The sequence below is a fragment of the Rhinatrema bivittatum genome, chromosome 18 (assembly GCF_901001135.1).
Source record: "Rhinatrema bivittatum chromosome 18, aRhiBiv1.1, whole genome shotgun sequence".
Classification (NCBI taxonomy): Eukaryota; Metazoa; Chordata; class Amphibia; order Gymnophiona; family Rhinatrematidae; genus Rhinatrema; species Rhinatrema bivittatum.
This window is the reverse complement of record NC_042632.1, coordinates 16,709,748-16,724,293: the sequence shown is the minus strand read 5'-3', so window position 1 is coordinate 16,724,293 and position 14,546 is coordinate 16,709,748. Positions and strand designations below refer to the sequence as shown.

The window sequence follows — 14,546 nt, the reverse complement described above, 5'->3', positions numbered from 1 at the left end:
TTTAATGATAGTAGTAGTGTCTCAGTGTTCAGTTGTTTCCTGAAGCCAAATTGTGTGGGTATTAGGATGTTGTTTTCTTCAAGGTGGTCTCTGAGTTGGGAGTGGACGATTTTTTCGATGATTTTGGCAATGAAAGGTAGGTTTGATATGGGTCGGTAGTTCAGTGGGTTTTCTGGATCAAGGTTGGTCTTTTTCAGTATGGGTTTGATAATTGCTGATTTTAGGCATTCGGGCTAGTTTCCTTCTGTGAGGGATAGGTTTACGATGTCGGTTAATGTTTTGGTTATTGATGGTTCGATGGCTTTGATCGTCGTCATGGGTATGCAGTCAATAGGGTGTTTAGCTGGGTTCATTTTTTTGATGATCTTTTGGATTTCCAGTGAAGATGCTGTATCAAAGTTGGGCCAGCTTGGTGTTTGATTGATCTGTATTTTCAGGTCTTGCAAGTTGTTGAGGTTGTTATTTATGAGGTTATTTGTGATCTTGGAGGTTGATGATATTTGGTCATTGGAAGATTTGGTTAGGCTTTGAATGATATTGAAAAGCATTCTTGGGTTGTGTTGGTATTTATTTTTATTTGTTTTTTTTTTTATATCAACATTCGTCGGAACATCATGACGGTTTACATTGTAAGAAAACAACAAGAGAGAAATACAATAAAAAGGGAAGGGGGAGCAGTAATGAAAGAGGAGAGAGGACAGCAGTAGGAAGGATAGGGAAAGAGAAATTTGATAGGAACATTTGAAGAAAATAAAATTAACAATAGACACTATGTACAGGTGGGCTGGTAGGAACCAGACCAGTGATGGCAGTTGACAGAGAGAGGTGGTGGTGGGGGGGGGTGGGGAATGGTATGGCAGGCTTAAAGGAGGGTGAGGGGAAACTAATAACAGAATTTAGGCATCATTGCTTAGGGGGGAGAAACACTATATTTTGGAGTCTTTGCTTGGGGTGAAGAAAGGGGGAGAAAAGGAGAGGCAGAGGAGGAGGAGAGGGGAAGGGTGGGCTGCGGGGTTAGAGTGCAAGCTAAGTTTGGTCAACGTCTGGGTATGCTAAAGTAAAGAGCCAGGTTTTGAGCCCTTTTTAAAATTTAGACAGGTTAGGTTCTAGATGGAGGGCCGTGGGCAGGGTGTTCCATAGGGAAGGACCGGCAATAGAGAAAGCCCTTTCTCTGGTTGAGGTGTGGTGAGCAAGGTTGGATCTGGAGGGGCGGGTAGCTGATCGGAAAAGAGGTGCATTCTCGAGCCAAGTGTGATTTTGATTGTACAATAAATTGTGGAGGATGGTGAGTGTTTTGTATTTTATGCATGATGTTATGGGTAACCAGTGGAGGTCTTTTAGGATAGGGGTAATGTGATCCGATTTACGTGCGTTTGTTAGGATTCTGGCCATGGCATTCTGTAAAAGTTGGAGGGGTTTGATAGTGGAGAGAGGGAGGCCCAGCAATAAACAATTGCAATAGTCCAGTTTAGTTAAAATAGTTGCCTGTAGGATTGTGCGGAGGTCTTGGGCATATAGCAGAGGTTTAAGTTTCTTTAGGATGTGCAATTTGAAGAAGCCAGTTTTTATGGTATTGTGGATGTGAGATTTGAAATTTAAATGTTGGTCAAGATAGACGCCGAGATCTCTCACATTGCAGGTGAATGTATCAGGTGGAGGGTTGGTGTTGCTTAAGGCAGGGAGCGAGCGAGCTGGGGGATTGGTGATTGTGAGGGGCTCCGTTTATGTTTATTTTGTTTGAGTAGAAGTCTTTTTTTGCGTTGTGGATAAGTTGTTTTGTATTCCGCTAACCGTGATCGGTAGGCGTTCAGTAGTGTGGTGGTTTTGTTGTTCCTCCATGTTTTCTCTTTTTTTTTCTGAGTTCACGTTTGGCTGATCTGATGTTGTCGTTGTACCATTGGTTCTGGTGTTTTGGGTTTTTTATTGTTTTCTTTATCATGGGGTTTATCTTGTCTGCTATTGTTTTAGTGATGGTGAGCCAGGATGAAGAAGCATCCTCTGCATTAGATATGCCTGCCTGTTAGTTCTGTTTGTAAATTTTCTTGAAGTGTTTCAATGCAAAAGGATTGTCGGTAGGAGAAGGATTTAGGTGGGCTTTTTCTTGTAGTAAATTTAAAGTTTGAAGTCAGATTGGAGTGGATTATAGAGTGATCCGACCAGGGTATATTCGTGATCCTTGTTTGGTAGTTAGTCCATATGTTAGTATTGATGAAGTAGAGGTCTAGTGTGTGCCTTGCTTTGTGCATTGGGCCATTGATGATTTGACTAATTCCTAGGGATGAGAGAGCATCTATAATTAAGGTACATGTGGGGGATGGTGTCGATGTGGATGTTAAAGTCACCTAAGATGATATGGGTTTGTTGATAGTTATTTTGGTCAAGAAGAATTCTATAAGTGGTGAGCAGTTGCTATCCAGTGAATTGGGGGGGCAGTATACAAGACAGATTTGTAGTTTTGGTGAGTCGAATAGTAAAATTTCCAGTGGTGTGTGGGTGTTACTTGGAAGTAATTTCATCTGAAGGTTTTGTTTTTTTTTTATGATTAGCATTATGCCTCCACCTTTCTTTTTTGGTCTGGGGATTGAAAATGTTCTGTAGATAGGGTTATTGATTTGGTTGATTAAGACTGGGTCAGTGTTTTTTATCCATGTTTCCATGATTGCTATGAAATCCGGCTTGTAATCGTCGAGTAGGTCGGTGATTATGGGTATTTTCTTTATTATGGACTGTGCGTTAAATAGTAGGAATGATAGTGCTATATAGCTGCTGTAGGTCTTAGTGTTGATGTGAGTGATGTTAGTGTGTTGGTCTTCGCAGTTTTTCTTTGTTTTTCTTCTTGTTTCGTTCTGTGGGTTATCCAAGTTTAGTTCCTTTCTGTGGGTCTTGCTGTATTCAGGGGGTTGAGAATTTGCCATTTCTTGCGGATTGCAGCAATAAAGTTTTTAAGGTTTAGTGTAAGTACTAAGGCTAGCACTAAGGGGTGCACAAAGGGAAGTGCCCCTTTGTTGTGTCCTTCAGCGTGCGACGCACAGTGCGCAACGCCTGAAGAGCGCGCCTTTTTGTGATGTTGCCCAGGCGCCTCCTGATGAGGTTTAGACATCTCCTTTCAGATATTTCAGAACAGCAATAGCAATGTGAGTTGCAATATCTCAGAGAACTCTTTTGTAACAAGACACTTAATTCAATCTAGCTAAATCAAGAAGTCAGAGAGATTGAAATATTACCAAGAATATAGCATTAAATTATAGTGTATACACCAAGCTTTCTCTGTAGTTCCTAGGGAAGTTGATGACAGAACTTTTTGTCCAACAGTGATGGTGCTTTATAGCAGCCATGCAGGGGACACCAGCAAAAAAAATCAAAATAAAGAAAATAACAAATGGTATTCTCTTTCTGAAATCATTTAGCACCATATGAAGTTATCACATTTTAAACTGAACTTTTCAGTTGGCCAGGTTGATGTGCTTACAGTGCATATATACCATGACGGGGTCAATTTTCAAAGGGTTTAAGGCTCTTAACTTTCAGAATAGGCTCCTAAATTGACCCTTCTGAAATTTTACTAGGGCTGAATGCCTAAATTTAGGACCCTAAATTTAAACCCTAAAAAACGAAGGCCTACAAAGACCTGGAAAAATATTATCATGGATTTTCAGCACTACGCACCTAACTTAGGTGCCTAAATTTACTCAAATGATTGCAGTCCTAAATTTAGGTGAATTTTCAGCCGAAAACTTAGGGTCCTTCGTTTAAGTGAAATTAGGAAGCTAACTTATGTGCTAAATCTTAGAGCTTAGGATTTTGTTTAATATCAGCCTCTATCTGTGCAGTCAGTCATGGGAATGTTACCATTGTATTTCTTTCTTTATCCATTAAGTCAGTGTGTATCAGGTAACACATAACTAGGGATCTTCATTTTCAGTTTTTGTTTAATCTTTCCTGGGAATTTTATAACAAACAAAATCTGTTGAAAAATAACTTATGACAAGAGAAACATCAATGGAAAAGTTCGTTTTCCATTGATTATTTTTTTTGTTTTAAACATTGAAACTCCCAGGAAAATGAAACTAAAAACTCAAAAAGAAGATCTCTAGGCATGACTAACTCCATGAAATGGTTAAATACCAGCAGATCTTGTATGATACAGCTTCCATAGAGTAATGCAACATGAAATTTTCCTACAGAAAAATAGCGGGGTCAGCAAGTTGCCTCTTTCATGCAAAATATAAAAAGAACCATCTTTTAAAGGGGGAGGAGATCATGTCAAGTGATGCTTAAAGGATTTCACTGAACTTGCAAGATACTGAATATAGAAAGTTGACATTCAGCGCATAAGTAAAAATCATTTAATGTACATCTCAGAGCACTGCTGCTTCCATAAAACATTTGTCAGGTATCTGTAACACTAACATCCCATTGGATTTTCCTCCAGATAAGAAAGTTGAAGCATAAAAAATAATTCAGTTGTCCATTGTAGAATAAGTCTCAGTGCCTTCATAGCCCTGTACAATGCTGCTTGATACATATGCGACAAGGCAGCACTGTAAAGAAGCCAAAAGCAATGAGATGGTTTCCTCTACAATCCATTGTTAGGGGATGTGGAAAGTTAAGTTGCCTCCATTAATAAATGTTTGGAGAGTATTGTAGGCTGGATGGTAGCCAATTATTTGCAAGTTAATCCAGAAAAAAGCGCAGTCCTCTGGGTCAGCAAGTATGATTTTCAGAACATCCAGTTTCAATTGAAATCAGGAAGTTTAATTTTCTCTTTTGGAGGTCAAAGGACCAAAGTCTTGGGGTCATCCTAGACTCAGTTTACAGAGGAAGAATAAATCTCTGGCACTGTGCAAAAATCCATGTTTAAGCTCTATATGGTTAGGCAATCGAAAGCATACCCCTCAGCTGATGGACTAAAAATGGTGTTTCATGCTTATGTTGTCATGTCATGATTATTGTAACTCACTGTCAGTGGATCTTCGGGCAAAATGTTTACATAAACTGCAGCTTCTGTCGAAAAGAGCAGTGATGATGGTCTCTGGATGTCACCTTAGCGATCATATTATTTCTGTTTTGGTCAAGCTATACTGGTTGTCAACTTCAAACTCCCCACAGGAACAATTCCCAACTATTAATATTTGAAAAATTTATAAACAGTGATATCCAATAAACTATGCTGTGTACAAAATGGTCATAAAAAACAAACCAAAACAAACAACCCTTCAGCTTCATTTAAATTGAGATGACAAATCAATACCCAGATGTTTTGACACACAAAAATCACTAATATTCACAATGGACTCATAATTAAGATTCCCCAACCCTTACCCAAGCTAATAAAACTAGGTCAAAGATGCTTCTCAAAACATACACGCCTCTAGGAGTTTGTCAACTTTTTTTTTTTTTTTTTATTAGTCTTTACAAATAATAACAAAGAAACTTTGCAAATGAAATTAAGAGACAATATTGAGGACAATAGAGGAAAATTCTAATATGTTTAACAACAAAAAAAAGAAAACAAATCAGTCTTCCCTCCCCCAAGAAACAAGAGGGGGAGGAAAAAAAAAGAGAACAATAAGAACATATTACGAGAATGCTGCTTGAATTACCCCACACACACGATCTACAAATTAATTACAGGACCTGTCGCTCTAGCATTCAAGAACTCCCGCAATTGCTCTGGACTGAAAAAGATATAAGTATTATCACATAGCTTAAGGGTATCGTAACAAGAAACTTGCACCTAAAGCAGTAACTTCAGGACGCATTACCAGGAAAGCTTTGCGATGTAATTGAGTAGCTCTGGCTAGGTTTGGATAAATTCACACCATGCCCCCAAAATAGGATACATTTAAACTCTTAAAATAAAATTTCATAACCAGACGCAGATCCTGCTCAGAAAAGAAGGACACAAGCAAAATAGGTCTCTGAGTTACCTCCACGTTAGAATTTTCTAAATATTCAGATAGATTAGAGAAGACCACCACATTATTAGGAGGACAAGGCTAAGTAGAACTCTGTCTCTGAGGGATAAACAGGATCTTCTTTACAGCGGGAGCGGATCTGAAGGAATTTTAAAGACTTCATGCATATATCTCTTGAATGTAACCAGTGGTAACTCATCAAGAACTTTAGGAAAATTCAACAATCACAGTTTCAAATGCCTCAGAAAATTTTCCATGGATTCCCGACTTCTCAAAGAAGACATACGCTTCCAAATGATTACGGCACTAGAATCCTGCAAACTTTTAATACCATTATTCAAAACTTGAATAGAAGAGGAATGTTCCTAGAGTATCTGCTGATGATCTCTTGCAACTAAGTCCAACCTTTGAGAGACAGTCTCTAAGCACCGGGGCTGTTCATCTCCAACAAGGGCCAAAAAACTTCAACTCCCGATCCAGCCACATAGCTGCTCCCCTCCGATGAAACCGGGGAGCTGACTCCACCAACCACTCCCCTTTCCCTCAGGAGCCTCTGGCTATAGAGCAGTGAGGGGAGTCTAAGCGAACGCCAGCAAATCCATCTGACTGAGGCTGCTCAGTGAGGCCCATCACCCGGCATATCAGCTGTGTCGGCGACGCCCAGAGGAGAAGCCAGCAGCAGTGGTCATGGATCCAGTGGGCTCAATGACACCTCCCCAGGCGAAAATGAAGCTCCTCTCCCCGCCACGCCAGTGGGACTTGAAGCCCTCAAATCCAGGGTACGGACGGCATATTCAGAGATGACTAGCTGGTCCGAGGGAATGCAGGATTCGGCTGGAAAAACCCGAACTTTCCCTTTCCTTTTATGAGGCATAATACAGGTAAAGTAAAATAGGAAATCTGGAAGCAGAGCAGCAGAAAAGACGTCCACTCAGGCAGCCATCTTGTTCCTCCCCCCATTTGTCAACTTTTAAAAAAACATGCTTCATCTCTCAATTGATGGGGAATTGAGTTCCACCAAAGGCGGCTCGCAATGGAGAAAGTCCTTTACCTAGTCTCAGCCAAATGTGCTACCTTCAAAAAAGGCACATTCAAAAAAAATCTGTCCTTTTGACCACAGTAAACGAGTAGCTCTCAACTGGGTCTCAGCTAAATAAATTCATAAACCCTGCCTTCTCACAACCCTTTTCCCTCACATCTGAAACGCACTGCAACAACCTGGAAGATTCTTTTGGGATAAAATCCTGCAAATTCAATCAGAACGTAACAGAAATTCAGGAAGAAGTCAACCCTAGGAACAATAGACTACTCCATGCAACCCCTTCCCACTTTCAGCCTCTTCTAGGAAGATACTGTCAATACTCTTTCTTAACCACACTCAAAGCCACTACTCGCCAACAAGACAAGTTCAGTGTGTCATGTACGTGGGAACTATCTATCAGGTGTGTCCTGACAGAAAAAAGGTTGAGAACCACTGCCATAGACCATGGAATCCTAATCTCCTGATTAAAGAATTTAGGAGAACTGCTGGAGAGGGTAAGTAAAGGTGGCTTTTTAAGTTCATTTTTCTTGATTGACTGCCATTTTAATTATTGGGTATTTTGTGATGCGCTGCTGTTTTGAAATATTTTATTGGTGTCTGAATAATTTTTAATAATTTCTAAGTTTTTGTTAGATGTTCTTTTTATCAGCTGTTTTGAAACATTTATTCATATAGTTTTACAATTATTTCTGTGTGGGAATCTATAACAGCTTGGCTTTTTCTGTTTTCCTAACTGGAGATGCAATGGTGTTTAGGCCCTGGTTTAATATTTGTAGTGTTGACTTTTATAGGAAGGGTTGTTCCATTTGAGTGCGTGCCATAATGCAGGTGTAACTTTGTGCAGATTAGTTTGTGTGCATTATTGCAGATCCTGGTACTGTGTTAGGTGCTATATTTCTGTTTCCATTTCTCCAGTTTTGTACTGCATGCAGAGTGGCTTTTTTGGGTTACCATTCCAGTTTCTGTCTCCATATTTGTAATTTGTATTTGAAGGTCCATCTTGTGTGTATGACCAAGGTGAGATTTAACTAGCATGTAGGCTAGTAAAATACCTCATCTTATTTGTTGTGTTTTCTCAATAGGGCATGCATTGGTGGTCAACTGCTGTCTTTTTATAAGTAGGGCTATTGCGCCTGATATTAGAGGGAGTTTGTGTTGCTGTTATTGAGATAACACCAGAATATTGTTTTTGTATGGTGAGTTGTGCGGGGAATGTTCTAGTTCTGCTTTATACCCAATAATGAGGGTCGGGGTGGGGTTAGCCTTGTGACTGTCATAAGTTCAGTGTGTCATGCACGTGGGAACTATCTATCAGGTGTGTCCCAACAGAAAAAAGGTTGAGAACCACTGCCATAGACCATGGAATCCTAATCTCTTGATTAAAGAATTTAGGACTAACAGGAAAATAAGTGCTAACCTGGCTATCATTCTTTCTTCAAAATCATACCCAAATCATCTCTATCAGATTAGTAGTGTCAAATTCCCTGTGGAGTACCACAAGGATCCACCCTACTACTACTAAACATTTCTATAGCAGTACATTGACATACACAGTGCTGTACAAACAATCAAAGAGTCCCTTCTCGATACAGCTTACAATTTAATAAGACAAACAAACATACAGAACAAGAGACTTGGGGTATTTCATAAAGCAAGACAATGGTTAAAAAAGAAAATAAAAGAAAGTTAGAGGTTGATATTCAAAAGCTATTTAGAAGGATAATTGAAAAGTTATCCTACATTTACTTACCTTAGTCTATGTGCCTATTTGTAAACCGTTGCGATGGTATATAACTTAGCGACGGTATAGAAAAGTTTTTAAATTAAAAAAAAAAAATCCTTCTGTCTAGCCAGCTAAATTCAAAGCTGTATGCGGCTAAATTCTAGCAGCATAATGACTTATGTGGCTTGAATTTAAACGCATAAGTCGGGAGGCATTTCAGGGGCAGGTGGGAGGCGTTTCCAGGCGGAGCAGAGTTAGCCGCATATGTTAAGCAGCTAACTCTGGTTGCGCCATAGGGCTGTCCTAAAGTTGGCCGGATATACTTATACAGCTAAGATAGCTGGAAATATTCAGCAGCAGGGCTGCACCACTGAATATTTCCCTTAAGTAAGCCGGATAGCAATATACGACTAACTTAAAAGCCACTCTGCTAGTATCCTCTCACCAATGCTTTTGATCCTCCCTTGGCAAACTCATCAGGAGCTATCACATTACATACCACTCCTATGCAGATGGCATTCAGCTGCTGATCCCCTTTAGCCCAAATCCAGATGCAGTAATTGCAAACTCAACATCTGCCTAGAGGAAATTACCTAGCTACACCAAAGCAAGCTAAAACAAACTCCCAAAGACAGAGGTACTGTGGATTAGCAAAAAAAAAAAAACAAAAAAAAACCAAAAACAAAACAGACACATTCAAAAGTGACTCTAGAAGGGACAGAGCTTCCCTTCACCATCCAAGTCTGCAGTCTGATCATGTTATTAGACACTAAATTTACCATGGAAGCTCAAGTCCAAAATCAATCTTAGAACATAAGAACATAAGAAAATGCCATATTGGGTCAGACCAAGGGTCAGACCAAGGGTCCATCAAGCCCAGCATCCTGCTTCCAACAGTGGCCAATCTAGGCCACAAGAACATGGCAAGTACCCCCATCAACTACGCACTCTCTTTGGAACATCGACCTTTACTATAGCTATCCAAGCATGCAGCATCTCCCACTTGGACTACTGTAACTCATATATTGGAATCCCAAAGAATCTAAATAGGCACCTGCAATCCATCCAAAATGCAGCTGCACAGCTATTGAACAAAGTAAAATTCAACAGAATAACCCCCAGTCCTAAAATCCCTACATTGGGGCTCACTACTCTCTACTGTGCCAAGTTCAAGTCCCAGAATCCAAGACTCTCAAAGTCTGGGCTCTATTTTACCTAAACAGATGCCTTCCTACCTTCTATACTCAATGGAAATGTACCTCACCAGTATTAGGAACAAAACCTTCTCAGGATCAGTCTACCACCTAACATCCAATTAGCCCCTTACCTCCGGGCATTCAGAAAATTACTAAAATCCTGGCTTTTTGAAGCAGCCTATAGACCTGAAGAATGAACACCCCAGTCAGTCTAATATCTTAGATGCTCATAAGAACTGCAGGCTTGAAATCTGAACCACAGCATAATAGGCAACTAGCGATCAGGCATGCAATAGTTTGGCTCTTACCGAACACCAAAACACCAACAAAACCAAGTTTATATTATTTTTTGATAGGTATCTGTATGTATAAAATAAGTTAAACTGACCAGATCAATAGTGCTATGTGGAATATATATATAAATATATATAAACACATTTATAACTAATTTGTATATTTCCTGAGTTTGTATGTGTATTATGCTTATATTATAGGCCTAAATGATACCTCATGTGGTAAAGTATTGTCCAGGATCCTAATATCAGAGAGTGATGTCTCCTTTGTGTTCCTATGTGGAATATGAACCCATAAAAATATCAGATTAGAAAACTATTTTTAGATTCAGGCATTTAGAAAAAAAAGAGTCAAACTGCCAAAGTGGTTTTAGTGTTGTGTACACCTGTCCACTGGGAACATGACTGAGACCAACAATGTATAGTTTTCAAATGGTAATTGATTTTGATGATTCGGATCTGAGTTGGGATTTTAGCTACAAACAGATGAAAGGCTCTCACCTTGTGCCAATCCCGATTTTGTCTGTTTAAACCACAACTGAATTACCTAAACAAATGTATCTAATACAGCAGCTTCAAAATAAAGCTATACCTATCATGCACTCTGCATTACTTCAAAAGTACTGAACACAATACTCCAGGTGAGGCCTCACCAGTGACATACAAGGGCATCAACACCACCTTATTTCTGCTGGTTATACCTCTCTCTCTCTCTATGCAGCTGGCTCAAGTCACCAACTTGTCACATTGCTTTCCTACCTTTAGATCAGATGCTGTCAACATTAAGCCTCTCATCCCCCATTGCATACAGCTCCTTTGGATTACTACACCCCAAATGCATGACTGCACTTCGGCATCCTAGCTGCCAAAACCTCAACCACTCTTCTAACTTTCTTACATCTCATTCTCTCTATTCCTTCAGGTGTGTATGCTCTGCTGCAGATGTTAATGTCAACCATACAACAGAAGGCAAATGTTTCCTTCTAAGCTCTTTGCAATATCATTCACAAAGATATTGAACAGAACCAGCCCTGAGGGACTCCACTTATCAACTTACTTTCTTCAGAATGAGCTCCATATACCACCATCTGCTGTCTGTCAGTTAGCTAATTGTTAATCCATTCCACCACCTTGAGACTCACTCTCAGCTGCTCATTTTATTCATGATCCTCCTGTGCGGAACTGTAACAAAAACCTTGCTGAAATACAAGTAAATTGCATCAAGTGCTTGTCCTCGATCTAATTCTTTAATCACCTAATAAAAAAAAAAAAAAAAGGATTTGACAAGACTTTCCCTCCAGTATAACCATGTTGCTCTTGGATCCTGCAACCCACTGGATTGTAGATAGCTCACTATCTTTTCCTTTAGCAGAGTCTCTCCATTTTCCTACCACTAAAGTAAGCCAAATCGGCTTACTCTCTGCTATTATTTTTGTGACATGGGACCACAACCACCCTTCTCCAATCTTGCAGCATCGCTCTCATTCCAAGGATCTACTGAATAGGTCCTTCAGTGGTCCTGCTAGCACCTGCCTAAGGCTTTAGTATCCTGGGATGCATCTCATCAGGATACATGACACTGTCCCACCCATTCTTCTGTAATGGGGTGGTATCTACCTCACACCCATCTGTACTCATCAACCAGCAGCAATATTTCTCCAAGGTCGTCTTTAGTGAAGACAAATCTATTTAATATTTCTGTATTTAATTCAGCTTTCTCCAGACTGATCCTAGTCTCCTTTCAACCTTACAATATTACCTCTAGCTTTCCTCCTCTCTCTTTTATACATCTGATTAATGTTTTGTCACCTTATTTACCACCCTAGAAATCTTCTTCCACTTAAACTTTTGCTATCCTGATTTCTTTCCTTGTTTTTTTCAGGTTCAGATATTCTTCCCTATGTTCTTTTTGAATACGGCTCTTTTTGCCTCAATTTTTTCAGCTACCTCTTGCGAGAACCATACTGGTTTCCTTTTATTTCCTTTTCTTACAAAAAGATTTGTTGCCTTTAATAGAGCTTTTCGTTTGGTCCACTGTTCACTTTTGCCCAGTGTTCCAGCTCCTCCTCAAGGTACTCCCCCATTTTATTAAAGTCACTATTTTTGAAATCCAGAACTTTGAGTTTCATGCAATGTTTCTCTGCTATTACAAGCAAATCATACTGTCTGATGATCAATGGTGCACAGGTATGTACCTAACCAGACATCAGCGATACTGTCTCCATTTGTAGGTACCACAGCCAGTATGGTCCCTCCCTTTGTTGGTTCCAGCACCATTTTGTTTAAGCAGAGTCCTGTAAAGGGAATCCACAATCTCTCTTCTTCTTACAGATTCTGCAGAATGGTTTCTCCATTTCACATCCTGTAGATTAAAAACTCCAACTAACATCTCTCCCCTTCCTTCCTGCTAACCTTTTGGATATCTTTGGTCAGATCTCTGTCCATTTCCTCTGATTTGGAGGTCTGTAGATCACAACAGTATGAATGGAAATACCACCTCCTGTTTTTAAGACAGCCCAGAGCACTTTCTCCTTTCTCCATGAGCATTTCAGTTGCTTAAATATTAATTTTGACATAAAGCACCACTTCTTCCCCTTTCTGTCATTGCTAGCTTCCCTCAACAGATTACAACCGGTATAGCCATCTTCCATTCATGAAACTCATGGTGCCACGTCTCTGTAACAATATTCAAGTCTTCTTCCAACATTAGCACCTGCAAATCTGGAACTTTATTGCCATCTACAAGCATTCATGCTCATAACTTTACAGATGTGCTTTCTCTGTTGCTGCTCTGACATTTTGGAACTCTTTACCTGAAGAGAAATCTATGCTCAAAACATTTTTAAGCAGGCTGTTGCTTTTAAAGTTTTACATTTAACAGTTTTATCAATTTTATATGGCCTTTTATAGTTTATGTATTGAGTTTTATATTTTGTATTTTATGATTGTCATTTTAATTACTGATGTTTTATTGTTTCTATGTTTTGAATGTAATTTTTGTAAATTGCCTAGTTTTAACTTCTCAGGTGATCAAGAAGTTTTAATAAATATAAAGATGTTCCCCTTGGCTTGCTGTATGTCCTGGTTTCCAGGACCAGAGCTTCCCAAACCTGTCCTGGGAGCCCAGAGCCAGTTGGGTTTTCAGGATATCCAGAATGAATATGCATGAAAAATGTGCATATACTGAGTCCATGATATGCAAATTTATCTCATGCATATTCATTGTAGAAATCCTGACAACTCGACTGGCTGGGGGGTCCCCAGGATAGGTTTGGGAAACCCTGTACTAAACTATTAAGCTGAATTATTTTGCTATTTTCACCAACCCCCTTTGTGTTTATCTGAGGTAATATTCCAAAAACATAGGCTTCCATCTACCACTCCTGGCCTCTAGCTAGGAAAAAAAATGAAAGGAGTAGCTATAAAAGTTAGGAGTTTACATCAGGCATGGACGTTCTTTAAAAATGCCATCTTGCAAGCCCAGATCAGATATATTATCTGCATTAAAAGCAGTGGAAGGAAGGCCAAATGACTGCCAGAAAAGTTAAAAGGTAAGGTGAGAGATTATTCTAGCCAAAAGAACAGCTTTCAAAAAATGGAAAGGGATCCAAATGAGGAAAAACAGAAAACAGCAAACACTGACAAGACAGAATTTGAAAAGAGGTTTGCTGTGGAAGCAAAAAACTCATAAAACCTTTTTCTGGTATTTTCGAAAGCCAGTTGGACCATTCGTTGATCAAGGGGTAAAAGGGGCAACTAAGGGAAGAAAGACAAGGCCATAGCAAAGAGAATACATTTATTTTTTGCATTGGTCTTCATTGAGTAAGATGTAAGGGAGATATCCATGTATATAATATTGACAAGACTCCAACCTTATTTTTAAACCAACGAAGATAACAATAAATAATATATAGTACGTTAGCTTATCTTCTAAGAGTGATAGTCAGTACCGAATTTGAACTTCATATGGATATTTTAAACTTCATATGAGTGATTTAGTGACTCTCATAACATCCCGCGGACTCTTTTGGCATCTCTGCTCTTTATCAAGCCGCATTTGGGATCATCTTTAATCATTGGTCACAAATTCACTTATGTGCTTTTTTTGTTGGGTTTTCCTTTTTAGATAAAATATTTAAGTCGAAATTACTTCCCTTTCGGGGATCACAGTCCATGGAAGGTGCAACCCTTCCAGGAAATTCAGAGTGCAGTTCGATGTGTACGTTTCACGTCCAATGCTGCTTCAGGAACTCCTCTGACTGTGTATATACCGGGGTATCTTCGGTTACGCTTTAATTTAGCCTCGCAAGCGTGTGTATTGCCTCGTCACGGTTTGGGAGAGTAGGAGATTTCTCCCAAATTATCTGACTGGAA

The 14,546-nt window shown here is 39.5% G+C and overlaps 1 protein-coding gene across 3 annotated transcripts in view; it reads right to left on the bottom strand.

Moving 5' to 3' along the window:
• The window catches only part of PANK3 (pantothenate kinase 3), a 196,651-nt gene that overhangs the window by 90,293 nt on the left and 91,812 nt on the right, over positions 1–14,546 (bottom strand). The window lies entirely within an intron of this gene.